Genomic DNA, 27,882 nt, shown 5'->3' on the forward strand with positions numbered 1-27,882 from the left:
GCTGAGACAACACCTCCGATAAGAAAAATCTCCACAGGTTATTGCATTCCTTTCCAAAGATATTCACTGTCAACTTCCTCGACTATGATTTTTGGCTGACAGAAACTTGGCTAGCAAAACACCAGCTACCCAACTGACCAAAACAAAGATCTAGTGCCTTCACTGGTCAAGTTGAAATTCCTGCCCAATGCAGTTTAACTGTGAAAAGTTATCAGTGCTCACTAGGGTAACCTGGTACACCCAGACAGAAATAAGCTTCATTAAAGAAATGTTTTGTAAAATCTATTGCCCATGTGCTTTGTCTTCGATACTCTGAACTGTGATCAACAGGTAGTGTCCAATCCAAATATCCACCTGAAACAATACCCCAGGGAGTTCTTTGCATCTATGATTTCATTGCCTCTCATGGCTCCTTCATGTGCCTTACTCTATTTATTCTTATAAATTCAGCTGGGGCATTAGCTTTTTCACAAAGTCTCAGTGTGGACCACTTCTGTATGTTCCCATGGCACCTTGTGCTAACCTCAGTCATAGGATTTATCATAATTCTGTACAATTCAACAAGTATTTAATGAGTGACCTCGAGGCACTGCTCTAGGCACTTGAGAATCCTCAGTGAAAAAATGGCTGCCTTTGTGGGGAGAAACAGATAATAAACAATAAAATACAATAAATAATTATTATAGTATAGGTGGTGCGAACGGTTAACATGCTTGGCTGCCAACCAAATGTTAGAGGTTCAAGTCCTCCCAGAGGCATCTTGGGAGAAAGGCCTGGCGATCCACTTCCAAAAAACCAGCCATTGGAAATGTTACAGAGCTCAGTTCTACTCTGACACACATGGGGTTGCCATGAGTTGGATTTGACCTGATAGGAATTCTTTTTTTTAATAATGATAAGTGGTATGAAAAAAGAAAATGTGGAGTAGGTAAGTGGTGTGGGGTGAACTGGGGCACAGGGGGAGGTATAGGTGCCGCATTAAATAGGGTGGTCAAGGTGTGAAGCAAAGTTCACCAGAAGGGAGAGGGAGAGGGGGAGGGGAGGGGAGGAGGAGGGGAGGGGAGGAGGAGGGGAGGGGAGGGGAGGGGAGGGGAGGGGGGAGGGGAGGGGAGGGGGAGGGGAGGGGGAGGGGAGGGGAGGGGAGGGGGAGAGGCATAGATTATGGAGGGCGCACAGATTATGGAGGGCCTGTGGGTCATTACAAAGACTTGGCCTTTACCCTGAGTGAAATGGGGAACGTTGCTGGGTTTTGAGTAAAGAAGAGACATGATCTGACTTAGTTTTGCAAGAAGTAGAAAAACCTGTTAGGAGGTAATTACTGGTGAGAGATGATGATGCCTCAGGCCAGAGCAGTAGTAGTGGAGGAGAGGAAAGGGAGCCAGATTCTGGATTTAGAATCCTGGTGGGTTGGATATGGGTTTTCAGAGACAAAGGGGAGCCAAGGATGACTCCAGGGACTTTGTCCTGAGCAACTACTACAATGGAGTTATTGTGACTGAGGTGAGGAAAAACTGGAAGAGACAGATTAGGATGGGAAGAGCAGGAATTCCGGAAAGAATATGAATTTGGCTGTTTTCTGAAAACCTTCTGGTAAAACCAAGTAAGCACAAGGAGAGTGGGTATCAGTGGTTTGAAAGAAAATCTGGGATTCAGCAGAGGAACATGCTTTACAAATGCTGCGTTTCTAATTTTCAACACTCTTGCTATCACAGAGAACAATATTGTGAGAAAAAACATAGACTTACAGAGGATGGACAAGTTTTCTTCACTGTTTTGAGCTTTCTCCAAGAAAAGAAAAAATAATAATGGTAACTACTTTATAGGATTCTTACGTGGGTAAAATGAAAAGATCCACATTTAATACCAGCGTTTGGGTACTGAGTTTGGTTCCTTCAGTTCAGATCAATAAACAGGCACAGAAGGGATGAGTGAAGTCCCTGGCCTTGAGGCACTTATAGTCTAATGGGTCAGACAGATAGATCAATGGGCAACACAATTCATAACACATGACTGGTGCTCTGCCTCTGTGTGTGCAGCAGGCTCTGACAGAGAAGGGACAATTTAGTGCAAGCCTTAAAGCAGAGATGGTGATTTTTAAAAACCTTTTGGATCCATGATATATTATGCATAATTCCAGTAAACACTCCTGGGCTGCAACAGCCGCAGAAGAAGTTACAACTGTTTCACACCTTGATTCACATAGGCCACAAATGCATACACTATTTGTTTAATCTTGGGGTAAAGATGATAGATGAAGATGATAGATTAGTAAAGATGATAGAAAAGTCCTGCAAACGATTCAGTTACGGCTTCCTGGAAGAACTATAAGCAACTCTGACACACAGTTACAAAAGTATTCTACTGGTTCAGCTCAAAGCCACAGTTACAAAAACTATTTAGTACTGTGCAATCAGATGGATATTGTTATTGTTGTTGGGTGCTGTCCAGTCAGCTCTGACTCATAGCAACCTCCGGTACAACAGAATGAAACACTGCCCAATCCTGCATGATCCTCACGATCATTGCCATGTCTCAGCCCGTGGCTGCAGCCACTATGTCAATCCATCTCTTTGATGGTCTTCCTCTTTTTCACTGACCCCCTGCCCCACCAAGCATGATGTCCTTCTCCAGGGACCAGTCTTTCCTGATAACATTGTCCAAAGTACATGAGAAGAAGTCTTGCCACCCTCGCTTCCAGTGGAGCACTCTGGCTGTACTTCTTCCAAAACAGGAGTCTTAGTCCTCTACTGCTGCTGTAACAGAAATGCCACAAGTAGATAGCTTCAACAAAGAGAAATTGACTCTCTCACAGTCTAGTAGACTACAAGTTCAAATTCAGGGTGTCAGCTCCAGGGGAAGACTTTGTCAGCTCTGTAGGAAGGTCCTTGTCATCAATCTTCCCCTGGACTAGGAACTTCTCCATGCAGGAACCCTGGGTCCAAAGGACACGCTCTACTCCTGGTCCTGCTTTCTTGGCGGTATGAGGTTCCCACTCTCTGCTTGCTTCCCCTTCTTTTTATCTCTTGTAAGATAAAAAGTGGTGCAGCAACTGGACTAAACCAAAAGCAAAGAAGTTTCCTGAATACACCTGAATGCTTCGAAGGCCAGAGTAGCAGGGATGGGGGCCTGGGGACCACAGTTTCAGGGGACATCTAGGTCAATTGGCATAACGGAATGTATTAAGAAAATCTTCTGTATCCCCCTTTGGTGAGTGGCATCTGGGGTCTTCAGCTCCAGCAAATGGCCATCTAAGATGTATCAATTGGTCTCAACCCACCTGCAGCAAAGGAGAATGAAGAACACCAAAAATATAAGGTAAATACGAGCCCAAGAGACAGAAAAGGCCACATAAACCAGAGACTACAACAGCCTGAGTCCAGAAGAACTAGATGGTGCCCACCTACCACCAATGACTGACTTGGTTTGCAAACTGTCACGTAAAACACAATTAAAAAAATAAAAAAGGCAATGCAGGCCACACTGCAAGGAAACTCCCTTACATTGGATCAGGAATATGACCTGAGTAAGGGTGTTACAATCCCATCCTAATCCTTTTTAACATAAAATTACAATCACAAAATGGAGGACAACCACATAATACTGGAAATCATGGTCTAACCAAGTTGACACATATTTTTGGGGGACACAATTCAATCCATGACAACAAGCTTATTAATTCTTCTGGCAGTTCTTTGCCAACACCATAGTTCAAAGGCATCAATTCTTCTTTGGTCTTCCTTATTTATTGTCCAGATTTTGCATGCATATGAGGCGATTGGAAGCACCATGGCTTGGGTGAGGCACATCTTAGTCCTCAAAGTGACACCTTTGCTTTTCAACACTCTAAAGAGGTGTTTGAGCAGATTTGCACAATGCAATACATCGTTTGATTTCTTCACTGCTGCTTCCAAGGGTGTTGATCGTGGGTCCAATTAAAATGAAATCCTTGACAACTTCAACCTTTCTTCTGTTTATCATGATGTTGCTTATTGGTACAGTTGTGAGGATTTTTGCTTTCTTTATGTTGAGGTATAATCCATACTGAAGGCTATAGTCTTTGATCTTCATCAATAAGTGCTTCGAGTCCTCTTTGCTTTCAGCAAGCAAAGTTGTGTCATCTGCACATCGCAGATTGTTAATGAGTCTTCCTCCAATCTTGATGCCGCATTCTTCATATAGTCCAGCTTCTCAAATTATTTGCTCAGCATATAAATTGAAAAAGTATGGTGAAAGGATACAAACCTGACACACACCTTTCCTGATTTTAAACCACATAGTATCCCTTTGTTCTGTTTGAGCAACTGCCTCTTGGTCTATGTACAGGTTCCTCAGGAACCCATCCTCAGGAGCACAATTAAATATTCTGGAATTTCCCTTCTTAGAAATGTTACTCGTAATTTTTTTTGTGATCCACACAGTCGAATGCCTCTGCATAGTCAATAAAATATGGGTAAATATCTTTCTAGTATTCTCTGCTTTCAGCCAAGATTCATCTGACATCAGCAATGATATTCCTCATTCCATGCCCTCTTCTGAATCTGGCCTGAATTTCCGGCAGTTCCCTGTTGATGTACTGCCATAACTGCTTTTTAAATTATCTTCAGCAAAATTTTACTTGCATATGATATTGTTTGATAATTTCCACGTTCTGTTGAATCACCTTTCTTTGGAATGGGCACAAATATGGATCTCTTCAAGTTGGTTGGCCAGGTATCTGTCTTCCAGATTTCTTGGCATAGACAAGTGAGTACCTGCAACACTGCATCTGTTTGTTGAAACATCTCAATTGGTGTTCTGTCAATTTCTTGAGCCTTGCTTTTCTCTAATGCCTTCAGTGCAGTTTAGACTTCTTCCTTCAGTACCATCAGTTCTTGATCATATGCTACCTCCTGAAATGGCTGAATGTTGACCATTTCTTTCTGCTACAGTGACTCTGTGTATTCCTTCAATCTTCTTTTGATGTTTCCTGCACCATTCAATATTTTGTCCATACAAAAAAACAAAACCAACCAAATCCAGGGCTGTGGAGTCATTTCCGACTCATAGCGACCCTATAGGACAGAGTAGAACTTCCCCATAAGTGGATTCGAACTGCCGACCCTTTGGTTAGCAGCCATAGCACTTAACCACTATGCCACCAGGGTTTCCTTGTCCATACAATCTTTCAAAATTGCAACTCAAGGCTTAACTTTTTTTTTTTTAATTAACTTTTATTAAGCTTCAAGTGAACATTTACAAATCCAATCAGTCTGTCACATGTAAGTTTACATACATCTTACTCCCTTCTCCCACTTGCTCTCCCCCTATTGAGTCAGCCCTTTCAGTCTCTCGTTTCGTGCCAATTTTGCCATCTTCCCTCTCTCTCTATCTTCCCATCCCCCCTCCAGTCAAGAGTTGCCGACACACTCTCAAGTGTCCACCTGATTTAATTAGCTCACTCTTCATCAGCATCTCTCTCCCCCCCGCTGACCAGTCCCTTTCATGTCTGATGAGTTGTCTTCGGGGATGGTTCCTGTCCTGTGCCAACAGAAGGTCTGGGGAGCATTGCTGCCGGGATTCCTCTAGTCGCAGTCAGGCCATTAAGTATGGTCTTTTTATGAGAATTTGGGGTCTGCATCCCACTGATCTCCTGCTCCCTCAGGAGTTCTCTGCTGTGCTCCCTGACAGGGCAGTCATCGATTGTGGCCGGGCACCAACTAGTTCTTCTGGTCTCAGGATGATGTAGGTCTCTGGTTCATGTGGCCCTTTCTGTCTCTTGGATTCTTAGTTGTCCTGTGACCTTGGTGTTCTTCATTTTCCTTTGCTCCAGGTGGGTTGAGACCAATTGATGCCTCTTAGATGGCCGCTTGTTAGCATTTAGGACCCCAGACGCCATCTTTCAAAGTGGGATGCAGAATGTTTTCCTAATAGAATTATTTTGCCAACTGACTTAGAAATCCCCTCAAACCATGTTCCCCAGACCCCCGCCCCTGCTCCACTGACCTTTGAAGCATTCATTTTATCCCGGAAACCTCTTTGCTTTTAGTCCAGTCCAATTAGGCTGACCTTCCTTGTATTGAGTGTTGTCTTTCCCTTCACCCAAAGCAGTTCTTATCTACTGATTGATCAATAAAAAACCCTCTCCCTCCCTCCCTCCCTCCCCCCCTCGTAACCACAAAAGTATGTGTTCTTCTCAGTTTTTTCTATTTCTCAAGATCTTATAATAGTGGTCTTATACAATATTTGTCCTTTTGCCTCTGACTCATTTCGCTCAGCATAATGCCTTCCAGATTCCTCCATGTTATGAAATGTTTCAGAAATTCGTCACTGTTCTTTATCGATGCGTAGTATTCCACTGTGTGAATATACCACAATTTATTTACCCATTCATCCGTTGATGGACACCTTGGTTGCTTCCAACTTTTTGCTATTGTAAACAGAGCTGCAATAAACATGGGTGTGCATATATCTGTTTGTGTGAAGGCTCTTGTTTCTCTAGGGTATATTCCGAGGAGTGGGATTTCTGGGTTGTATGGTAGTTCTATTTCTAACTGTTTAAGATAACGCCAGATGGATTTCCAAAGTGGTTGTACCATTTTACATTCCCACCAGCAGTGTATGAGAGTTCCAATCTCTCCGCAGCCTCTCCAACATTTATTATTTTGTGTTTTTTGGATTAATGCCAGTCTAGTTGGTGTGAGATGGAATCTCATCGTAGTTTTAATTTGCATTTCTCTAATGGCTAATGATCGGGAGCATTTTCTCATGTATCTGTTGGCTGCCTGAATATCTTCTTTAGTGAAATGTGTGTTCATATCCTTTGCCCACTTCTTGATTGGGTTGTTTGTCTTTTTGTGGTTGAGTTTTGACAGAATCATGTAGATTTTAGAGATCAGGCGCTGGTCTGAGATGTCATAGCTGAAAATTCTTTCCCAGTCTGTAGGTGGTCTTTTTACTCTTTTGGTGAAGTCTTTAGATGAGCATAGGTGTTTGATTTTTAGGAGCTCCCAGTTATCTGGTTTCTCTTCATCATTTTTGGTAATGTTTTGTATTCTGTTTATGCCCTGTATTAGGGCTCCTAGGGTTGTCCCTATTTTTTCTTCCATGATCTTTATCGTTTTAGTCTTTATGTTTAGGTCTTTGATCCACTTGGAGTTAGTTTTTGTGCATGGTGTGAGGTATGGGTCCTGTTTCATTTTTTTGCAAATGGATATCCAGTTATGCCAGCACCATTTGTTGAAAAGACTATCTTTTCCCCAATTAACTGACACTGGTCCTTTGTCAAATATCAGCTGCTCATACGTGGATGGATTTATATCTGGATTCTCAATTCTGTTCCATTGGTCTATGTGCCTGTTGTTGTACCAGTACCAGGCTGTTTTGACTACTGTGGCTGTATAATAGGTTCTGAAATCAGGTAGAGTGAGGCCTCCCACTTTCTTCTTCTTTTTCAGTAATGCTTTGCTTATCCGGGGGTTCTTTCCCTTCCATATGAAATTGGTGATTTGTTTCTCTATCCCCTTAAAATATGACATTGGAATTTGGATCGGAAGTGCGTTATATGTATAGATGGCTTTTGGTAGAATAGACATTTTTACTATGTTAAGTCTTCCTATCCATGAGCAGGGTATGTTTTTCCACTTAAGTATGTCCTTTTGAATTTCTTGTTGTAGAGCTTTGTAGTTTTCTTTGTATAGGTCTTTTACATCCTTGGTAAGATTTATTCCTAAGTATTTTATCTTCTTGGGGGCTACTGTGAATGGTATTGATTTGGTTATTTCCTCTTCGGTGTTCTTTTTGTTGATGTAGAGGAATCCAAGTGATTTTTGTATGTTTATTTTATAACCTGAGACTCTGCCAAACTCTTCTATTAGTTTCAGTAGTTTTCTGGAGGATTCCTTAGGGTTTTCTGTGTATACGATCATGTCATCTGCAAATAGTGATAGCTTTACTTCCTCCTTGCCAATCCGGATACGCTTTATTTCTTTGTCTAGCCTAATTGCCCTGGCTAAGACTTCCAACACGATGTTGAATAAGAGCGGTGATAAAGGGCATCCTTGTCTGGTTCCCGTTCTCAAGGGAAATGCTTTCAGGTTCTCTCCATTTAGAGTGATACTGGCTGTTGGCTTTGCATAGATGCCCTTTATTATGTTGAGGAAGTTTCCTTCAATTCCTATTTTGGTAAGAGTTTTTATCATAAATGGGTGTTGGACTTTGTCAAATGCCTTTTCTGCATCGATTGATAAGATCATGTGGTTTTTATCTTCTGTTTTATTTATGTGATGGATCACATTAATGGTTTTTCTGATATTAAACCAGCCTTGCATACCTGGTATAAATCCCACTTGATCAGGGTGAATTATTTTTTTGATGTGTCGTTGGATTCTATTGGCTAGAATTTTGTTGAGGATTTTTGCATCTATGTTCATGAGGGATATAGGTCTATAATTTTCTTTTTTGTAATGTCTTTACCTGGTTTTGGTATCAGGGAGATGGTAGCTTCATAGAATGAGTTGGGTAGTATTCCGTCTTTTTCTATGCTTTGAAATACCTTCAGTAGTAGTGGGGTTAAGTCTTCTCTGAAGGTTTGGTAGAACTCTGCAGTGAAGCCGTCCGGGCCAGGACTTTTTTTTGTTGGAAGTTTTTTGATTACCGTTTCAATCTCTTTTTTTGTTATGGGTCTATTTAGTTGTTCTACTTCTGAATGTGTTAGTTTAGGTAGGTAGTGTTTTTCCAAGAATTTATCCATTTCTTCTAGGTTTTCAAATTTGTTAGAGTACAATTTTTCATAGTAATCTGAAATGATTCTTTTAATTTCGTTTGGTTCTGTTGTGATGTGGTCCTTCTCGTTTCTTATTTGGGTTATTTGTTTCCTTTCCTGTTTTTCTTTAGTCAGTCTAGCCAATGGTTTATCAATTTTGTTAATTTTTTCAAAGAACCAGCTTTTGGCTTTGTTAATTCTTTCAATTGTTTTTCTGTTCTCTAATTCATTTAGTTCAGCTCTAATTTTTATTATTTGTTTTCTTCTGGTGCCTGATGGGTTCTTTTGTTGCTCACTTTCTATTTGTTCAAGTTGTCGGGACAGTTCTCTGATTTTGGCTCTTTCTTCTTTTTGTATGTGTGCATTTATCGATATAAATTGGCCTCTGAGCACTGCTTTTGCTGTGTCCCAGAGGTTTTGATAGGAAGTATTTTCATTCTCGTTGCATTCTATGAATTTCCTTATTCCCTCCTTGATGTCTTCTATAACCCAGTCTTTTTTCAGGAGGGTATTGTTCATTTTCCAAGTATTTGATTTCTTTTTCCTAGTTTTTCTGTTATTGATTTCTAGTTTCATTGCCTTGTGGTCTGAGAAGATGCTTTGTAATATTTCGATGTTTTGGACTCTGCAAAGATTTGTTTTATGACCTAATATGTGGTCTATTCTAGAGAATGTTCCATGTGCACTAGAAAAAAAAGTACATTTTGTAGCAGTTGGGTGGAGAGTTCTGTATAAGTCAATGAGGTCAAGTTGATTGATTGTTGTAAGTAGGTCTTCCGTGTCTCTATTGAGCTTCTTACTGGATGTCCTGTCCTTCTCCGAAAGTGGTGTGTTGAAGTCTCCTACTATAAATGTGGAGGTGTCTATCTCACTTTTCAATTCTGTTAAAATTTGATTTATGTATCTTGCAGCCCTGTCAGTGGGTGCATAAATATTTAATATGGTTATGTCTTCCTGATCAATTGTCCCTTTTATCATTATATAGTGTCCTTCTTTATCCTTTGTGGTGGATTTAAGTCTAAAGTCTATTTTGTCAGAAATTAATATTGCTACTCCTCTTCTTTTTCGCTTATTGTTTGCTTGATATATTTTTTTCCATCCTTTGAGTTTTAGTTTGTTTGTGTCTCTAAGTCTAAGGTGTGTCTCTTGTAGGCAGCATATAGATGGATCGTGTTTCTTTATCCAGTCCGTGACTCTCTGTCTCTTTATTGGTGCATTTAGTCCATTTACATTCAGCGTAATTATAGATAAATAAGTTTTTAGTGCTGTCATTTTGATGCCTTTTCATGTGTGTTGTTGGCCATTTCATTTTTCCACATAGTTTTTTGTGCTGAGACGTTTTTCTTAGTAGATTGTGAGATCCTCATTTTCATAATGTTTAACTTTATGTTAGTTGAGTCATTACGTTTTTCTTGGCTTTTTTCTTGAGTTATGGAGTTGATATTCCTTTTTGTGGTTACCTTATTATTTACCCCTATTTTTCTAAGTAAAAACCTAACTTGTATCGTTCTATATCGCCTTGTATCACTCCCCATCTGGCAGTTCAAGGCCTCCTGTATTTAGTCCCTCTTTTTGATTATTGTAATCTTTTACCTATTGACTTCCATGATTCCCTGTTATGTGTATTATTTTATTTATTTATTTTTTTTTTAGAATTAATCTTAATTTGTTTGTTTTTGTGATTTCCCTATTTGAGTTGATATCAGGACGTTCTGTTTTGTGACCTTGTATTGTGCTGGTATCTGATATTATTGGTCATCTGACCAAACAATCTCCTTTAGCATTTCTTGTAGCCTTGGTTTGGTTTTTGCAAATTCTCTAAACTTGTGTTTATCTGTAAATATTTTAATTTCTCCTTCATATTTCAGAGAGAGTTTTGCTGGATATATGATCCTTGGCTGGCAGTTTTTCTCCTTCAGTGCTCTGTATACGTCATCCCATTCCCTTCTTGCCTGCGTGGTTTCTGCTGAGTAGTCTGAACTTATTCTTATTGATTCTCCCTTGAAGGAAACCTTTCTTTTCTCCCTGGCTGCTTTTAAAATTTTTCTGTTTATCTTTGGTTTTGGCGAGTTTGATGATAATATGTCTTGGTGTTTTTCTTTTTGGATCAATCTTAAATGGGGTTCGATGAGCATCTTGGATAGATATCCTTTCGTCTTTCATGATGTCAGGGAAGTTTTGTGTCAGGAGTTCTCCAACTATTTTCTCTGTGTTTTCTGTCCCCCCTCCCTGTTCTGGGACTCCAATCACTCGCAAGTTATTCTTCTTGATAGAGTCCCACATGATTCTTAGGGTTCCTTCATTTTTTTTTAATTCTTTTATCTGATTTTTTTTCAGCTATGTTGGTGTTGATCCCCTGGTTCTCCAGATGTCCCAGTCTACATTCTAATTGCTCGAGTCTGCTCCTCTGACTTCCTATTGTGTTATCTAATTCTGTAATTTTATTGTTAATCTTTTGGATTTCTACATGCTGTCTCTCTATGGATTCTTGCAACTTATTAATTTTTCCACTATGTTCTTGAATAATCTTTTTGAGTTCTTCAACAGTTTTATCAGTGTGTTCCTTGGCTTTTTCTGCAGTCAGCCTAATTTCATTTGTGATGTCTTTAAGCATTCTGTAAATTAGTTTTTTATATTCTGTATCTGATAATTCCAGGATTGTATCTTCATTTGGGAAAGATTTTGATTCTTTTGTTTGAGGGGTTGGAGAAGCTGTCATGGTCTGCTTCTTTATGTGGTTTGATATGGACTGCTGTCTCCGAGCCACCACTGGGAAACTAGTTTTTCCAGAAAATCCGCTGACTGGTACGCTGGCTCCTGGCTCTGAAAACAATCGCTGTCTCCCCATATTTGTTCGTTCTCCGTCTCTAAATCTGTGTTTGTTGTTCAGAGTTTGTAGATTGTTATGTATGTGATCGATTCACTTGTTTTTCCGAGTCTTTGTTGCAAGAGGGATCCGCGGTAGCGTCCACCTAGTCCGCCATCTTGGCCCCCAAGGCTTAACTTTTTTCTTCATTCAGAAATGCCGAACATGTTCTTCCCTTTTGGTTTTCTAACTCCAGGTCTTTGCACATTTTATTATAATACTTTACTTAGTCTTCTTGAGCCACCCTTTGAAATCTTCCTTTCAGCACTTTTACTCCATTGTTTCTTCCATTCACTTTAGCTACTCTACATTCAAGAGCAACTCTCAGAGTCTCTTCTGACATCTATTTTGGTCTTTCTTTCTTTTCTTTTTAATGACCTTTTGCTTTCTTCATGTATGATGTCCTTGATGTCATCCCAAAACTCATCTGGTCTTCAGTCAGTAGTGTTCAATGCATCAAGTCTATTCTTGAGACAGTCTCCAAATTCAGATGGGAAACACTCAAGATCATATTTTGGTTCTTTCAGACTTGTTTTAATTTTCCTCAGTTTCAACTTGAACTTGCATATGAGCAATTCATGGTCTGTTCTGCAGTTGGCCCCCAGCCTTGTTCTGATTGATTATATTGAGCTTTTCCATTGCCTCTTTCCACAGAGGTAGTCAATTTGAATCCTGTGTTTTCCATTCAGTGAGATCCATGTGTATAGTCATCGCTTATGTCGTCAAAAAAAAAAAAAAAATGTATTTGCAATGAATAAGTCATTAGTCTTGCAAAATTCTATCATGTGATCACTGGCATCTTTCCTATCACCAAGGCCATATTTTCCAACTACAGGTCCTTCTTTGTTTCCAACGTTCACATTCCAATCACCAGTAATTATCAATGCATCTAGATTGCATGTTTGATCAATTTCAGACTGCAGAAGTTGGTAAAGATTTCAGTTTCCTCATCTTTGGCATTAGCAATTGGTGCATAAATTTGAAAAATAGTCATATTAACTGTTCTTCCTTACAGGCATATGGATATTATCGTAGCACTGACAGCGTTATACTTCAGGATAGAACTTGAAACATTCTTTTTTGACAATGAATGTGACACCAGTCCTCTTCAATTTGTCATTCCTGGCACAGTAGACCTTATGATTGTCTCATTCAAAATGGCCAATACCAACCCATTGCAGCTCACTAGTGCCTCGCATATCAATTTTTATGCATTCCATTTCATTTTTGATGACCTCCAATTTTCCTAGATTCATATTTCATACATTCCATGTTCTAATTATTAATGGATGTTTGCAGCTGTTTCTCCTCATTTTGAGCCATGCCACTTCAGCAAATGAAGGTCCCGAAAGCTTGACTCCATCCACATCGTTATGGCCGACTCTACTTTGTGGAGGCAGTTCTTCCCCAGTTGTATTTTGAGTGCCTTCCAGCCTGAGAGGTTCATATTCTGGCACTATCTCACACAACATTCCACTGCTATTCATAAGGTTTTCACTAGCCAATTTTTTCAGCAGTAGACTGCCAGTTCCTTCTTCCTAGTCTGTCTTAGTCTGGAATCGCCACTGAATCCTGTTCACCATGGGTGATTGCTGGTATTCGAAATACCAGTGGCATAGCTTCCAGTATCACAGCAACATGCAAGCCACCACAGTACAACAAACTGACAGATGAATGGTAGAAAAGCATTATATACATTTTAAATATGAAGCCTGGGAGGACACCCTCCAGCTACGGGGCAGGAGATGTGAGGCAGGAGGATGCAGGATGGGAAACTAGCTTTTTATTTCTGAACTGTTGTAGTTTTATAAGCAGGCTATGTTTCTAATGAAATGATTTTTAACAGCATTTAGTACACACTAGACAGTAATATTTATAGAGCATTAGTCAGTAACATATTAAATAGTGACATTTACAGGTTCATTACACAAATCTGCACGAAAGTAATCATACTGGAGAGAGGAGACAATAAGGACATTGTCCAGAAGACAAGCACAATCTAATTAGCAAGGTTCCATGAACTTTGAAAAGGAAACTACACTGTATAGATCCAGGGCTATGAGCATGCCAAATTCTGGCAAATTCAATTCCATTTTTCACTCACATTGATAACACTCATTCATAGTCTGAGAATACATGTACTAGGGGACCTCTTGTCTTAAAAGGATCTCAGAACTGTGAAGGTATAGGCTCCTACCACTGGATCAGGACAAAACAAAGATTTTTCCAATCTACGGATACAAAACCATAATAATCTTGTGGAGGGGAGGCATAGGCATATGTATCTTCCTCACAGTTCTGTCGGTAAGAAGATATTTCCTGAAAGAACAACCCTGTAGTTACAGCAGTGTACATAAACGCATACAGTAAATCATTGTCATTTCGACAGATGCCTTAAGAAAAACAGTATGTCAAATAGTAGATTATAAGAATTTAACTGACAGGACTAGATTACTTGCTAAGAAAAGTCAACGCAGAAAAAGGTCACTGGTGATCATGGCAGTGAAATTTCTTAAAGGTACTTTTTCTCATTTGCTAACTAGGGATGTGTACAGATTAAAAGATCTATTCTCTCCTTCCCCGTCGTTCTTTGTTGTTGTTGCTAGCTGCCATCACGTTGGATGGGTGGTGGCTGCTCATGAGGTGCACAGGAATCGAACCTGCATGTCCTGCTTCTAAGGTGAGAATTCTGTAACTGAACCACCACTGCCCCCTATCATCCTCATAAAAGAAGCCCCTTTCTAAATCCCTTACAGAGGGCAGGGAAGAGAGGAAAAGTCCTGGTAGGAGAAGCTTTTGAAAATAGCTGCCCCCCCACCTCCCCCACTGCCCTCCTTGAATGTTATTGATGGAAATGTATGTGAAAAAGATAGAAAACTTGGGAACTACTCATTAAGTATCTGAACATGCAAGGCTAGTTTTAGGAGACACAGTAACTCCTACTTTCTAAGCTGTCATGGTATGCAGAGATGGCATGCTTCTTAGGGTGTTGTTGGAACCACTGTGTCCTGTACTGGGGTTTAGGCAGTAACGATTCCTGTTTCTGTATGAGTCTGCTGTGCTCTGTTTTTCAGTGTTACCAAGACAACGCTCATGAACTGAACCACAGCTAATGCAGAGAACGGAAGAACTTTATCAAGATGCTTGTGAACTTCAGCATCAAGATTAACAGAATTACTGACCATTTTGTCTTTACTCATAGGTTGAAAGAAATCTCACCATCCTGAACATTCTGAAGTGTGCTTTGGTACTTCTGAAATACATCATATGATAAATTGTATTTTACTTTGTCACAGTAAAGTGTCAGTTTTTAAGCCCTAAAATTTTTAGTATGGCTGTTCCCTTTGCTTTCTTTTAATAAGCATTGGGTAGCATGGGCCTGGAGCCCTGGTAGTACAGTGGTTAAGAGCTTGGCTGCTAACCAAAAGGTCAGCAGTTCAAATCCACCAGCTGCTCCTTGGAAACCTTATGGGGCAGTTCTACTCTGTGCTATAGGGTCTCTATGAGTCGGAATCAACTCCACGGCAATGAGTTTGGTTTGGGGTTTGGTAGCATGGGCATAGGAGCCTTGTTGGCAGAATGGTTAAAGCACTCAAATGCTAACCGAAAGGCCAACCCTTCAAACCCACCAGCTGCTGCATGGAAGAAAGATGTGGCAATCTGTTTCACTAAAAATTTATAGTCTTAGAAACCCTATGAGTCCGTTCTACTTTGTCCTATAGGGTTGCTTTCAGTGGAAATTGGACTCGACAGCTATGGGTTTGGGTTTAGCACGGGCATAAAGACTAAGAGAAAGGAGTAAGAACCTAATGAAGGGGGCAGAGGGGTAGGTTCTTTCCAGGTCCTGTCCAGAGGGAAGCAAGAGGAGAGCACTGTAAACAATTATGGAAAAACAGAGTATGCTGACCTCAACATGCTTCTGATCCTTCTACGTAAAATTCTCATGAACAGAACTGTGGAGGAGGAAGGGTGGTAAGCAATGGGATATTGGTCATTTGCTGATTATTTTAGCACAATAATTCTCACATACTTATGGGGCAGTTCTACTCTGTCCTATAGGGTCGCTATGAGTTGGAATTGACTTGAGGGCACTGGGTTACTGGCTTTCATCCTATAATCTTACCCTTATGCCCTAAATCACTGCTTCTCAAACTATCTGCAGTGAAGAACCATTGTTTTGTTTTGTTTTCCAAAACACTGCAGACTGATAATTTTGTAAAATTCAGTAAAAATAACTAGAAAAAAAATTAAAAACAAAATGTAAGCCCATTTTGTGTTATTGATTACAATGTGCTTAAAATTACTCTGTCAGTTGCTGTAAAATTGATAAAAGCTCACAATTTCTGTAGTTACTTTTTAGTGGTTTGGTTACAAACTACTTGTGAACTACACTTTGAAACCCTAATCATGCATATATATGTACACACACACAGAACAGAAACACATCACAGAAGTATACGTACAAATACATCCCACAAAGTATAGCTAAATTTCCACCCATTTAAAAAATAATTTAAATTCGTATTAAATTATTACATTCACATAGTTAAAAAAAAAAAAAACTTCATACAAAAAAGCTTATGTGGAAACTACAGTCTCCTACCCATGACTTGTGGTGTCCTACCTGTAGAAGGATTTTATATCTCTATTTTCAAATGTCACTCCATCCAAAGAGGCAGCTACCTCACAATCCTATCAAAAAAGTTATCAATGCCATTTCCTGGTTCTCCTTCTCCACCCTGACCTTCACCCTGGAGGTCTCTCCATCTGTCTTCTCAATCCTGACTTGTTCCTGGGCCTGTTGCACAGCTGCGGCTACACTGGGCGTTCCTTTTTTCTTCCTTCTATGTAAGGATTCCCTTTGAGGGAATCCTTAGACTGTATTACAGGCAGTGCCAGGGTTACAAACGTCCAACTTACATACACCCTGTAGTTATGAACCAAGCCCCGTAAAGCCCATTATATTAAAAATGTGAGGTACATGCAATGGTTCATAGTAACAAATGGGTGCTACTTTGCCACGCATATTAAAACAGTATTATTATTATTACTGTATTATTATGTTAAAAATGTTTTAGCGATTCTGGAAGTGTGTCTTTAATGTTTTTTATGAATAGAAAGTACACTGTATACTTTATACTAAGACATTCAACTAAACCCAAACCAAACCTGTTGCTGTCGAGTAGATTCCAACACATAGCGACCATATAGGACAGGGTAGAACTGCCCCGTAAGGTTTTCAGGGAACAGCTGGTGGATTCAAACCGCCAACCTTTTGGTTAACAGTCATACCTCTTAACCACCTCTGCCACCAGGGCTCCAAACATTCAACTAACTAACGTTAAATACCAACCACACCTAACTATTCTGACTTACGTACAAATTCAACTTAAAAACAAATTTAGGAGTGGAACTCGTTCATAATCCAGGGACTGTCTGCATTGTTCAAAATATTTCCTGCTCCTGAATTGAGGTAGATTTTACTTCTCTGTCCCACTAATTTTTTTTTTAATTTTTTAATTTTAATTTTTAATGGGTCCCACTAATATGGGGACAGACCTGGCCATGACTTGTGATGTCCTGCCTGTGGCAGGATTTTATAGCTTTGACCTATGTGACTTTCTTTAGCCAATGACACGTGTCACTTCCAGGTGGAAGCTTAAAAGACAGATCTGCCACCTGTCTCGTTCCCCTCTGCCACAGACCAGCAATGCCCCAGATAAAGGCTGCTCCATCAGCCTGGGTCCCACTGGGAAGGTTCAATGGAGCAGAATTATAGCCTACCTATGACGGACATGCTGGGTAAGTATGAAATAAAACTTTGTTGTAAAACATGAAGATTTTGGTGTTCGTTACCTCATCATAGCCTAAGCTGACAGGTACACCCTTGTCTCCTGGTTCTTCTCTCTTGGTTCACTTCATTACTTTGGTAACGCACATCTTCCAGTAGTTTCTTAAGAAAGCATTCACAACACATAAAGACCTAGTATGTCTGAAAATAAGAGAATACTACATTTGAAACATTTTTTCCTCAGAATTGAAAAGCATTTCTACATTGTCTTCTGCCTTCTAAGGATGCTGTTAAAAAGTCCAGTGCCATTCTTATTCCTCATCCTTTGTGTGTGACCCTTCATCCCCAACCACAGGCCCTAAAGTTCTTTTTCTATAACTGATACTCTAAAATTTTGTGGTAATGTGCTTTGGCATGGTCCTTTTCAATCACTGAGCTGGGTACTTGAATTTCTCTCTCAAACCGAATGTTAACGTTCATCAAACCCAGGAAAATATCTTCTGTAATTTTCCTCTGAAGATCCTTTTTTTTTTTTTTCAGAATTTAGTTTTATCAAAGTTACACATCCTCATTATTTGAAGGGTCAACAGCCCTCCCACTGAATATTTAGGTTTTTCCAGACAGGGCCGCTGTGAATTATTCTGGGCCTGGAACCAGTTTGTTCAAATTTGAACCCCTGCTGAGAATTTGCATTTCTAAAAAGTTCCCAGGCAACGCTAATACAGCAGGTTAGGGACCAATTCTGGGAACCACTAAAAAAAACCCTGTTGCCATCAGGTGAATTCTGACTCACAGTGACCCAATAGGACAGAGTATAGCTGCCCCATAGGGTTGCCAAGGAGTGGCTGCTGGATTCAGACTGACAAATTTTTGGTTAGCAGCCAAGTTCTTTAACCACTGCACCACCAGGGCTCCTTACTAGTAGAACAGTGGTTCTCAAATTTTATTATACATAAGAATCACCTGGGGATCTTGTTAAACTGTAGATTCTGATTTTTCAGTATACCTGGAGTAGAAATGCAAATTCTTGGTAGGGGTTTGAACTGGAACAAGCCTGTTTGGAGCCCTGGAATTATTTTAGTTGATTCTTTTGTAATTGACCTCCATATGTCTGAATAACACGTTTTAATTGTGGCTACTTGGTATTTCTGGTTCAGGCATTATTTATCGACTTTCCATTATGGAAATGAGGGTTTATTCTCTTCCCTCTCTACACACCCACCACATACATGCACCTTTCACTGGGTATCATTGCAGGGTAAAGAATTTAGCTTTACCCAAAGTAAAGTGTCCTTTGTCCTTGGTTCCTGAGAAATAATCCTTGGAATAATTGGGGTGCCTTGGTTTGGGACTTTCAGGCCACACCTGAGGATTTGTGCTGGCAAGACCAGAGAAGACTCATTTGGGAGGCCAATATCAATAAGCCTCAGGAGGCATGATTTAGCCTATCATGCAGGAGTGGCCAATAAAAATCCAGAACACGAAGGCTCAAAGAGCTTGCTGGCCAGCAAAGGAGGGTGACATGCCCTCTTTCAGACATGGAAGCTTCACGTTGGGAGCTTTCCTATGCTTCACCTGTATGTCTCTTTCTTATGATGACCCAGATTTGTATCTCTTTGCTTTAATAAATCTCTAATAGTAATTACAGTAGTTTCCATGAGTTCTGTGAGTCATTCCAGCAAATTATCGAGCCCAAAGGAGGAGAGCCAGCAGGTAAAAGTGGGGTGTCGTGTGGACTCCCAAACTTTCAGCTGGCATCTGCTTTTTTGGCAGCCTAAAGGACAGTGCCCTTTCACCCTGTAATATCTGCCCTAGTTCTGGGTGGCTAAGGTCAGAGAGAGTGTGCCATGTGGACAGCTATGTCAGAAATGATTGAGAAGAGGGAAAGTGGCGACTGGGCCAATCTCACATTTTGGGGATTGTATTCATGCTGATTCTTATCCACAAAGTTATTCACATAACCATTTTAGTTATATCAATAATCACTGTTTACATTATTAGGACCATGCAGTCTAGTCAGATTGGAGCCGTATAATAAACTCTAATTGCTTTTCCGCTCCTGTCTAATTTTGTGTTCTCCCTGGTGTTAAAAACTGTATTTTATTTACTTAGTTTTCTCAGCACCTATCACTAATTCAAACTAAAACTCTCCACCAGTTGTTAAAATCTCATCTCAATACACTGATACCCGTCAGATTTTCCCGTTAATTTTATCTTCCTGGAGAGGTCGCTGCTGGATTCTTGTGAGCTGCTTCACTCTGGATTTGCTGTCCTCTATAACTGATGCAGAGGCTATCATCTGAATCTCCTTTTGCCATTATCCTGAGGACTCCCTTTGTTTCTTTCCTGGTTCGATCCTTTGCATCCCATATCTTCCTCCTTTTTATTTTACTCTGTTCTTTTGGTAGATCCTATCCTTTAGTAGGAGTCCTGGTGGTATTGTGGTTAAGAGTTCAGCTGCTAACCAAAAGTTCAGCAGTTAGAATCCTCGGCAGTTTGAATTCACCAGCCGCTCCCTGGAAACCCTATGAGGCAGTTCTACTCTGTTCTGTAGAGTAGCTCTGAGTCGGAATCGACTCGAAAGCAATGGGTACCCTTTAGTAGCTTCCTAAGAAACAGAGCAGAGTAGGTGTAATTTTTGAGAACTTGCCTGTCCGAAAATGTCTTTATTCCACCCTCTGTGTGAGTGATAATTTAGCTGTACAGTTCTACATTGGCAATATTTTTCCTTTAGAATTTTGAAGATAGTCATATTCTCATTTCCAGGATTGTGTTTCCAAATCTTTTGTAGTTAACCTGTTTTGTCTCTCTAGAAACTCGTACAGTCTCTTTGTTCTCAGTATTTGGGAATTTCACAGTATGTGATTTGGCATGGGTCTATGTTCATCCATTGTGTTAGATATTCATTGAATCCTTTTAGTCTGAAAAGTGAAATTTTTTTCCTTCAGTTTGGTTATATTTTCTTGAATTTCAATGACGATTTTTTTCCCTTCTATTTTCTTTGTTCTCTCTTAGTAGAACTTCTAATCCAATATTGCATCTCCTGGACTGGCCCACTTATTTTTCTAATTGGCATGGGGCAGGGGTCTCTTACTGGGTAGGAGATTTCACAACTTTATTTTCCAGTGCCTCTGTTATGTTTTTCATTTCTGTCATCATTTTTATTTTCCAAGAGCTCTTTTTTGTTCTCTGAATGCTTCTTTGGATAGGGACCTATTCTTGTTTCATGATCTTTTATCTCCCTGAAGATATCTTTTTTTTTTTTTTTTAATTTTCTTCTGCCTGTATAATCTGTACCTCCACAAAGCTGCTTTTTTCTGCATACTATTATTTTTTAATACCTATCTTTCATTTTTTTTTTTTTTATCTTTCATTATAGTCTTTTCTTAAATACCAGTTCTTAGTTGTCTACACATATTTAAGAGCAGAGGATTAAAAAGCTGTTTGGAAACTCTCAGCACATGGGTTGAGTTAGATGGCCAGAAATTTCAACGTACGGCAGTGTTTCTCAACCTCAGCACTACTGACATTTTGGACCAGATATTTCCTTTTGTGAGGAAGCTGCCTGCCCTGTAAGTTGTAGCACCCCTGGCCTCTCCTCACTAGATGCCAGTAGCATTACACCACATCCTCAGTTACATTGAAAAATGTCTCTATGCATTGTTTAATGTCCCTTGGAGGCATAAGTACTCCTTCTTCCCACCCCATCAAGAACTAATGCTTTAGGGTAATTTGGCTGGCTCATCCTTGGGGGAACTTCCAAGGTCAGTATCTTGAGTTCTTTCATTTGGGTGCTGGTTAAATTCTTGGAGAAGGCTCTTCCAACCTTGTACCCTGAGGGTGAAGACCTAGTTGACAGAGTTCTGGGAGCTATGTGGAGGAAGCAGGAAGGGAAGCATGAATGTCTCTTATGTATGGGTTCACTTAGTCCTTCCGTGGTTTGGTGACTCCAATCCCAACTGTGCTCATGTCACCCAGTCCAGAGAATCCAGTTTTATCCTCTCTAGAGAAAGAGTTGCCTTAACCACTTCACCACCAGGGCTCCAGAGAAAGAGTGGCCAGTTTTCTGCCTGAGATGCAGAGAGAGTGGTGCCATAAGGCATGAGTAGTGAGGAGAGAATGAAGAGATCCAATCACTTCTTTAATAGTATTCAAATAAGCTTCCCTATTTTAAGCCCTTCCTCCCTCCCTTTCACCCATCTCAGATGTCATGCCATCAGTTCCTGGGGTTTCTAAAGAATCTGCAGTGTGAATCTCACTGATTCTGCATTCCCCACTGCCAGCTTGGGATTTGGTTTCGCAGGAGTGCTTTGTCAGTTACCACTTGTCCATTTCCTTTTCAGCTCATAAATTTATTGTCTCCTCTATTATTACCCTGTGCTTATAGGTTTGCACCTTTACTATAGTTTTAGAGAATTGTCTGGAGGGGCTAAAATTAGATGTGTATTATCAATTCACTATCTGTACTCACAAGTCTGCATTATTTCTTGGATAATTTCCTTTGCTCCATTTTTCTATGTTCTCTCTTTTTAGATGCGTATTAGTTGGGTGTTGAAAGTTTGGACAAAATTTCTATTAGATGTTGGAGCTCTTTAAGAGTTCCTATCTTTGTATACTGTTTTCCATCTTTTTTCCTATTCTCTGTGGAAGTTCCATGACTTATCTTCCCACCCTACTATTGATTTATCAGTTTGTCATACTGTGGTGGCTTGCATGTTGCTGTGATGCTGGAGGCTACGCCACTGGTATTTCAAATACCAGTAGAGTCGCCCATGGTGGACAGGCTTCAGTGGAGCTTCCAGGCTAGGAAGAAGGACTTGGCACTCCTAAAAAAAAGTGAAAACCTTATGAATAGCAGCGAAACACTGTCTGATATAGTGCCAGAAGATGAGCCCCTCAGGTTGGAAGGGACTCAAAATACAACTGGGGAAGAGCTGCCTCCTTAAAGTAGAAAACCAAAACCAAACCAAACCCATTGCCATAGAATCAATTCCGATTTATAGCGACCCTATAGGACAGAGTAGAACTGCCCCACATGGTTTTCAAGGAGCGAGTGGTGGATTCAAACTGCCAACATTTGGTTAGCAGCCAAACACTTAACCACTGTGCCACCAGGGCTCCCTTCAAAGTAGAGTCAACTGTAATGACATGGATGAAGTCAAGCTTTGGGGACCATCACATGCTGAGGTAGCATGACTCAAAATGAGAAGAAACAGCTGCAAGCATCCATTAATAATTGGAATGTGGAATGTACGAAGTATGAGTCTGGGAAAACTGAAAGTCCTCAAAAATGAAATGGAATGCATAAAGATTGATATACTAGGCATTAGTGAGCTGAAATGGACTGGTATTGGCCATTTTAAACTGGATTGCAGGCCTACTACGCCAGGTATGACAAATTGAAGAGAAATGGCATTGCATTCATTGTCAAAAAGAACATTTCAAGATCTATCCTGAAGTACACTTACAAAGAAGACCAGTTAATACAATTATTACTCAAATTCACGCACCAACCACTAAAGCCAAAAAGGAAGAAATTGAAGTTTTTACCAACTTCTGCAGTCTGAAATTGATCAAACATGCAATCAAGATGCATTGATAATTATTGGTGATTGGCCTGTGAAAGTTGGAAACAAGAAGAATTAGCAGGATGGCCTTGGTGATAAAAACAACACAGGAGATTGCATGATAGAATTTTGCAAGACCAACGACTTCTTCATTGCAAGTACCTTTTTCAACAACATAAATGGTGACTATTTATGTGAACCTCCCCAGATGCAATACACAGTAATCAAATTGACTACATCTGTGGAAAGAGACAATGGAGAAAGTCAGTATCATCAGTCAGAACAAGGCCAGGGGCCAACTGCGGAACAGACCAATGACTGCAAGTTCAAGTTGAAGCTGAACAAAATTAAACCAACTTCATGAAAGCCAAAGTACAACCTTAAGTGTATCCCATCTGAATTTAGAGACCGTTGCAAAAATAGATTTGGCACATTGAACACTAACAACTGAAAATCAGAAAAATTATAGAATGACATCAAGGACATGACACATGAAGAAAGCAAAAAGTCATTAAAAAGACTGGAAGGAAAGACCATAATGGATGCCAGAAGAGACTCTGAAAGTTGTTCCTGAACATAGAGTATCTAAAGCAAATAGAAGAAATGATGAAAAGAGCTGAACAGAAAATTTCAAAGGGTGGCTCAAGAAGACAAAGTAAAGTATTATAACAAAATGTGCAAAGACCTGGAGTTAGAAAACCAAAAGGGAAAAACATGCTCAGCATTTCTGAACAAAGAAAAAATACAAGCCTCGAGTTGCAATACTGAAGGATTATATGGGCAAAATTTTGAATGACCCAAGAAGCATCACGAGAAGATGGGAAGAATACAGACGCACTGTACCAAAAAGAATTGGTTGACATTCAACCATTTCAGGAGGCAGCATATGATCAAGAACTGATGGTACTGAAGAAAGAAGTCCAAGCTTCACTGAAGGCATTGGTGAAAAACAAGGCTCCAGGAATCGATGGAATACCAATTGAGATGTTTCAACAAATAGATGCACTGCTGGAAACACTCACTAGTCTTTGCCAAGAAATCTGGAAGACAACCACCTGGCCAATCGACTAGAAGAGATCCCCATATTTGTGTCCATTCCAAAAAAATGCAGAAATTATCCAACAATATCATATGCAAGTAAAATTTTGCTGAAGATAATCCAAAAACGGTAACAGCAGTACATTGACAGGGAACTGCCAGAAATTCAAGTTGGATTGCAAAAAGGACGTGGAACAAGGAATATCACTGCTGATGTCGGATGGATCTTGGCTGAAAGCAGAGAATACCAGGAGGATGTTTACTTGCATTTTACTGACTATGCAAAAGCATTTGACTGTGTGAATCATAAAAAATTACAGATAACACTGTGAAGAATGGTAGTTCCAGAACACTTAATTGTGCTCATGAGGAACCTGTACACAGACCAAGAGGCAGTTGTTCAGACAGAACAAGGGGATACTGTGTGGTTTAAAATCAAGAAAAATATGCACCAGGGTTGTATCCTTTCACCATACTTATTCAATCCATATGCTAAGCAAATAATCTGAGAAGGTGGACTATATGAAGAGCAGGGCATCAGGATTGGTGGAAGACTCACTAACACTTGTGCTATGCAGATAACCCAACCTTGCTTGCTGAAAGTGAAGAGGACTCGAAGCACTTATTGATGAAGATCAAAGACAACAGCCTTCAGTATGGATTACACCTCAACACAAAGAAAACCAAATCCTCACAACTGGACCAATAAACAACATCCTGATAAATGGAGAAAATATTGAGGTGGTCAAGGATTTAATTTTCATTGGATCCACAATCAATGCCCATGGCAGCAGCAGTCAAGAAATCAAAGGATGCATTGCATTGGGCAAATCTGTTGCAAAAGATCTCTTTATAGTGTTAAAAAGCAAAGATGTCACTTTGAGGACCAAGGTGTGTGTCTTAGTTATCTAGTGCTGCTACAACAGAAATACCACAAGTGGATGGCTCCAACAAAGCGAAATCTACTCTCCCACAGGCCAGTAGGCCAGAAATCCAAATTCAGGGTGTCAGCCCCAGGGGAAGGCCTTCTTTGTCAGCTCTGGAGGAAGGTCCCTGTCATCAATCTTCCCCTGGACTAGGAGCTTCTCCACTCAGGAGCCCCAGACCCAGTGGACACACTCTGCCCCCAGAGGTGTGCTCTTGGTGGTATGAGATCGCTATGTCTCTCTGCTTGCTTCTCTTTTATATTTCAAAAGGGATTGGCTTAAGACACTATCTAATCTTATGGATCTCATCAGTGTAATTGCCAATAATTCATTTTATTACATGATAGTGATAGGACTTACAACACATAGGAAAATCACATCAGATGATAAAATGGTAGACAATCATACAATACTGGGAATCATGACCTAGCCAAGTTGACAGATATTTTGGGGGTACACAATTCAATCCACGACAGTGTGCCTGACCCAAGCCATGGTATTTTCGATTACCTTATATACATGTGAAAGCTGGACAATAACAAGGAGGCTGAAGAAGAACTGATGCATTTGAATGATAGCGTTGGTGAAGAATACTGAATACACCATGGACTGCCAGAAGAATGAACAAATCTGTCTTGGAAGAAGTACAGGCAGAATACTCCTTAGCAGAGGGGATGGTGAGACTTTGTTTCATGCACTTCGGACATGTTATCAGGAGGGACAAGCCCTGGAGAAGGACATCATGCTTGGTAAAGAAGACGATCAGCAAAAGAGAGGATGACCCTCAACAAGATGAACTGACACAGTGGCTGCAATAATGGGCTCAAACATAGCAACAATTGTGAGAATGGAGAAGAACTCGGCAGTGTTTTGTTGTACACAAGGTTACTATGAATTGGAACAATTCAACAGCACCTAATAACATTTCTATTCTGTTTCTGTTTTGTGGACAAAATCTCATATATATTAACTACAATGGTTTGTTGTTTGTTTTCTTGTTTCCTGTATTATTCATTTCCCTTGAATTCCATTTTTTGTTTGATTAGTTGATTGGACGGTTTGTTGGTTTCTATCTTTCATCCTGGATACTTTCCTTAAGTGTACACTAATTGTTGGCTGTTGTATTTAAGAAAAAGGCACTAAAAAGCTCTAGAGAAGCTCTCTTTATGAACTGGACTTGACAACTGGTGGGCTTCGCTGATAGTAACTGAAAAACGAACAGGTGTTTTTGTTGGAGTACCCCCAGGTGGAGGCCCTTTCTCTGGGGGTGGTTTCATTTCTCCAAAGATGAAACTTCTAGTCCTCTACCTGAGGTGTAAAAACCTGGCTGCCTGCATTCTAGGATCTGGAAGAAGGAAAAAGTCTTGAGATACTACTATTTGATTCGAGGACTTTGAATCCTTCCATTTTCAGTCATTCCCATCTTCTGTTGTGCCTGGGGGCCCTCCAGCCCAGAGCCACTTAGTTCAACTTCTCCACAGAATACATCTCTTATTTCCTTGCCTGACAATGAGAAATTTGCCTGGCAGCAAGGTGAGTAACCTGGTAAGTAAAACTGTACCTCATAAAGATTTTCAAATAATTCCACTAGTTATCTGTCCCAATGCTCACCTCTGCCTTTGCAGGACCTCTTGCCTCCCACAGTACTTTTCTTTGACCTATGCAAGAGGGGCATGGACTTGGGCCTCATAGCTTAGAGTCCGCTTCAAAACTACACAGAAATATTTTAAAGGAACACAAGGTGTCTAAGTCATTTGGGATCTGGCACGAAATGCTAGCACAGCACAATATGTCACTCTAAATATTCACTCTTATTACAGTGAAGTAGTAATTCTTGTTACTCCAGTGTAAACATTGGAGATAGGCGTTGCTTCCGAACTCAGAGAGATCTGAGTAGTGGAATGGTAAGAAGAAAGACAAATGCATTAACTTATCAGATCCTTCCTCAGAGAGCTTGAATAATATAGATTTTTATATGATGAAGGATTTTTTCCCAATAGTTCAGAAAGTCCATTTTCTTGTTTCTCATGTACCTATTTGTAGTTCTGGAGGTACTCATTAATTTGTGCTGTCTATCAACAGTTATACATGGTAGCTGAGGAACATTTTCCAATATTAAACAATTCATATTACTCTTAAATTTTTAATACTTGCAAAGCACGGCACAAATTCTTTACGTTGGCCACTAACAGACATTAGTCACTAGAACTGAAAATAGTTTTCTTTTTTACAAATATTTAAGGAGATTAAGGTATCAAAAATAAATTTAAAATTCAGCCTTATTTAAACAATTTGGATTTAAATTTTTGATAGTCATTGATAATTTTTATTTTGTTTTTTAATAGGTAAAATATTTTAGAAGAAAAATAACTTTCTGAAAACATGAAACATTTTTTTATTCTTGAATTTAATTTTCATTTTTGATAAAAATATATCCAAAGTATGTATAATTACATTTTATTTTTAATCCTTCATAATGCTACTATCAATAGAAGGCAGATTATGTGAAAATCTTACTTACAGAAACATAATCAGTAATTTTGCTAAAATAAGAAAAAACCCATTTTATGGAATAAAAATACTATAAAAATTATGTATGTCTTTATTAAAACATTTGAACATCACTGGCCCATCAACAGAACACAAAGGCAGGTATAATGATTAAATTCTGCAGTCTAATGTTTTGCTAACTTTCAGTTATATAAAAATCAAAGCTTTGCACATAATTAATGTCACTGAACTCTATGTGTGAAGATTGTTGAAATGGCAAATGTTTTGTTACATACATATTTACCACATATTATTCAATTCTGTCATTATATAAGCAAACATTTCTTAAGGTAGAAGGATAGAACATATTTTAGTTAGCAGTTTGTTAACTGGGTTTTAACTTTTAAATACTTAGTCAAATGTTCTAGGTGCTTCCCTTCATACTCTTTTTCTGGGCTCTGCAA

The 27,882-nt window shown here is 39.7% G+C and overlaps 1 protein-coding gene across 6 annotated transcripts in view; it reads right to left on the reverse strand.

Annotated features, from left to right (window-relative positions):
- Positions 1 to 27,882, reverse strand: part of METTL21A (methyltransferase 21A, HSPA lysine) — a 373,666-nt gene that overhangs the window by 258,761 nt on the left and 87,023 nt on the right. For 2 of the 6 annotated variants that reach the window (XR_007517939.1, XR_007517941.1), the window contains 2 exons: positions 17,463 to 17,598; positions 1,838 to 3,277 (listed from right to left, as the gene is read on the reverse strand). The exons of 2 other annotated variants lie outside the window; for them this stretch is intronic. The gene's annotated coding sequence lies outside the window, so the exon portion shown is untranslated. Of the gene's footprint in view, positions 1 to 1,837; positions 3,278 to 17,462; positions 17,599 to 17,621; positions 22,224 to 27,882 lie in introns of those variants that run through there. 2 more of the 6 variants (XR_007517940.1, XM_049887989.1) reach the window with 2 other exon arrangements.

Source organism: Elephas maximus, chromosome 6 (assembly GCF_024166365.1).
Source record: "Elephas maximus indicus isolate mEleMax1 chromosome 6, mEleMax1 primary haplotype, whole genome shotgun sequence".
Taxonomy (NCBI): Eukaryota; Metazoa; Chordata; class Mammalia; order Proboscidea; family Elephantidae; genus Elephas; species Elephas maximus.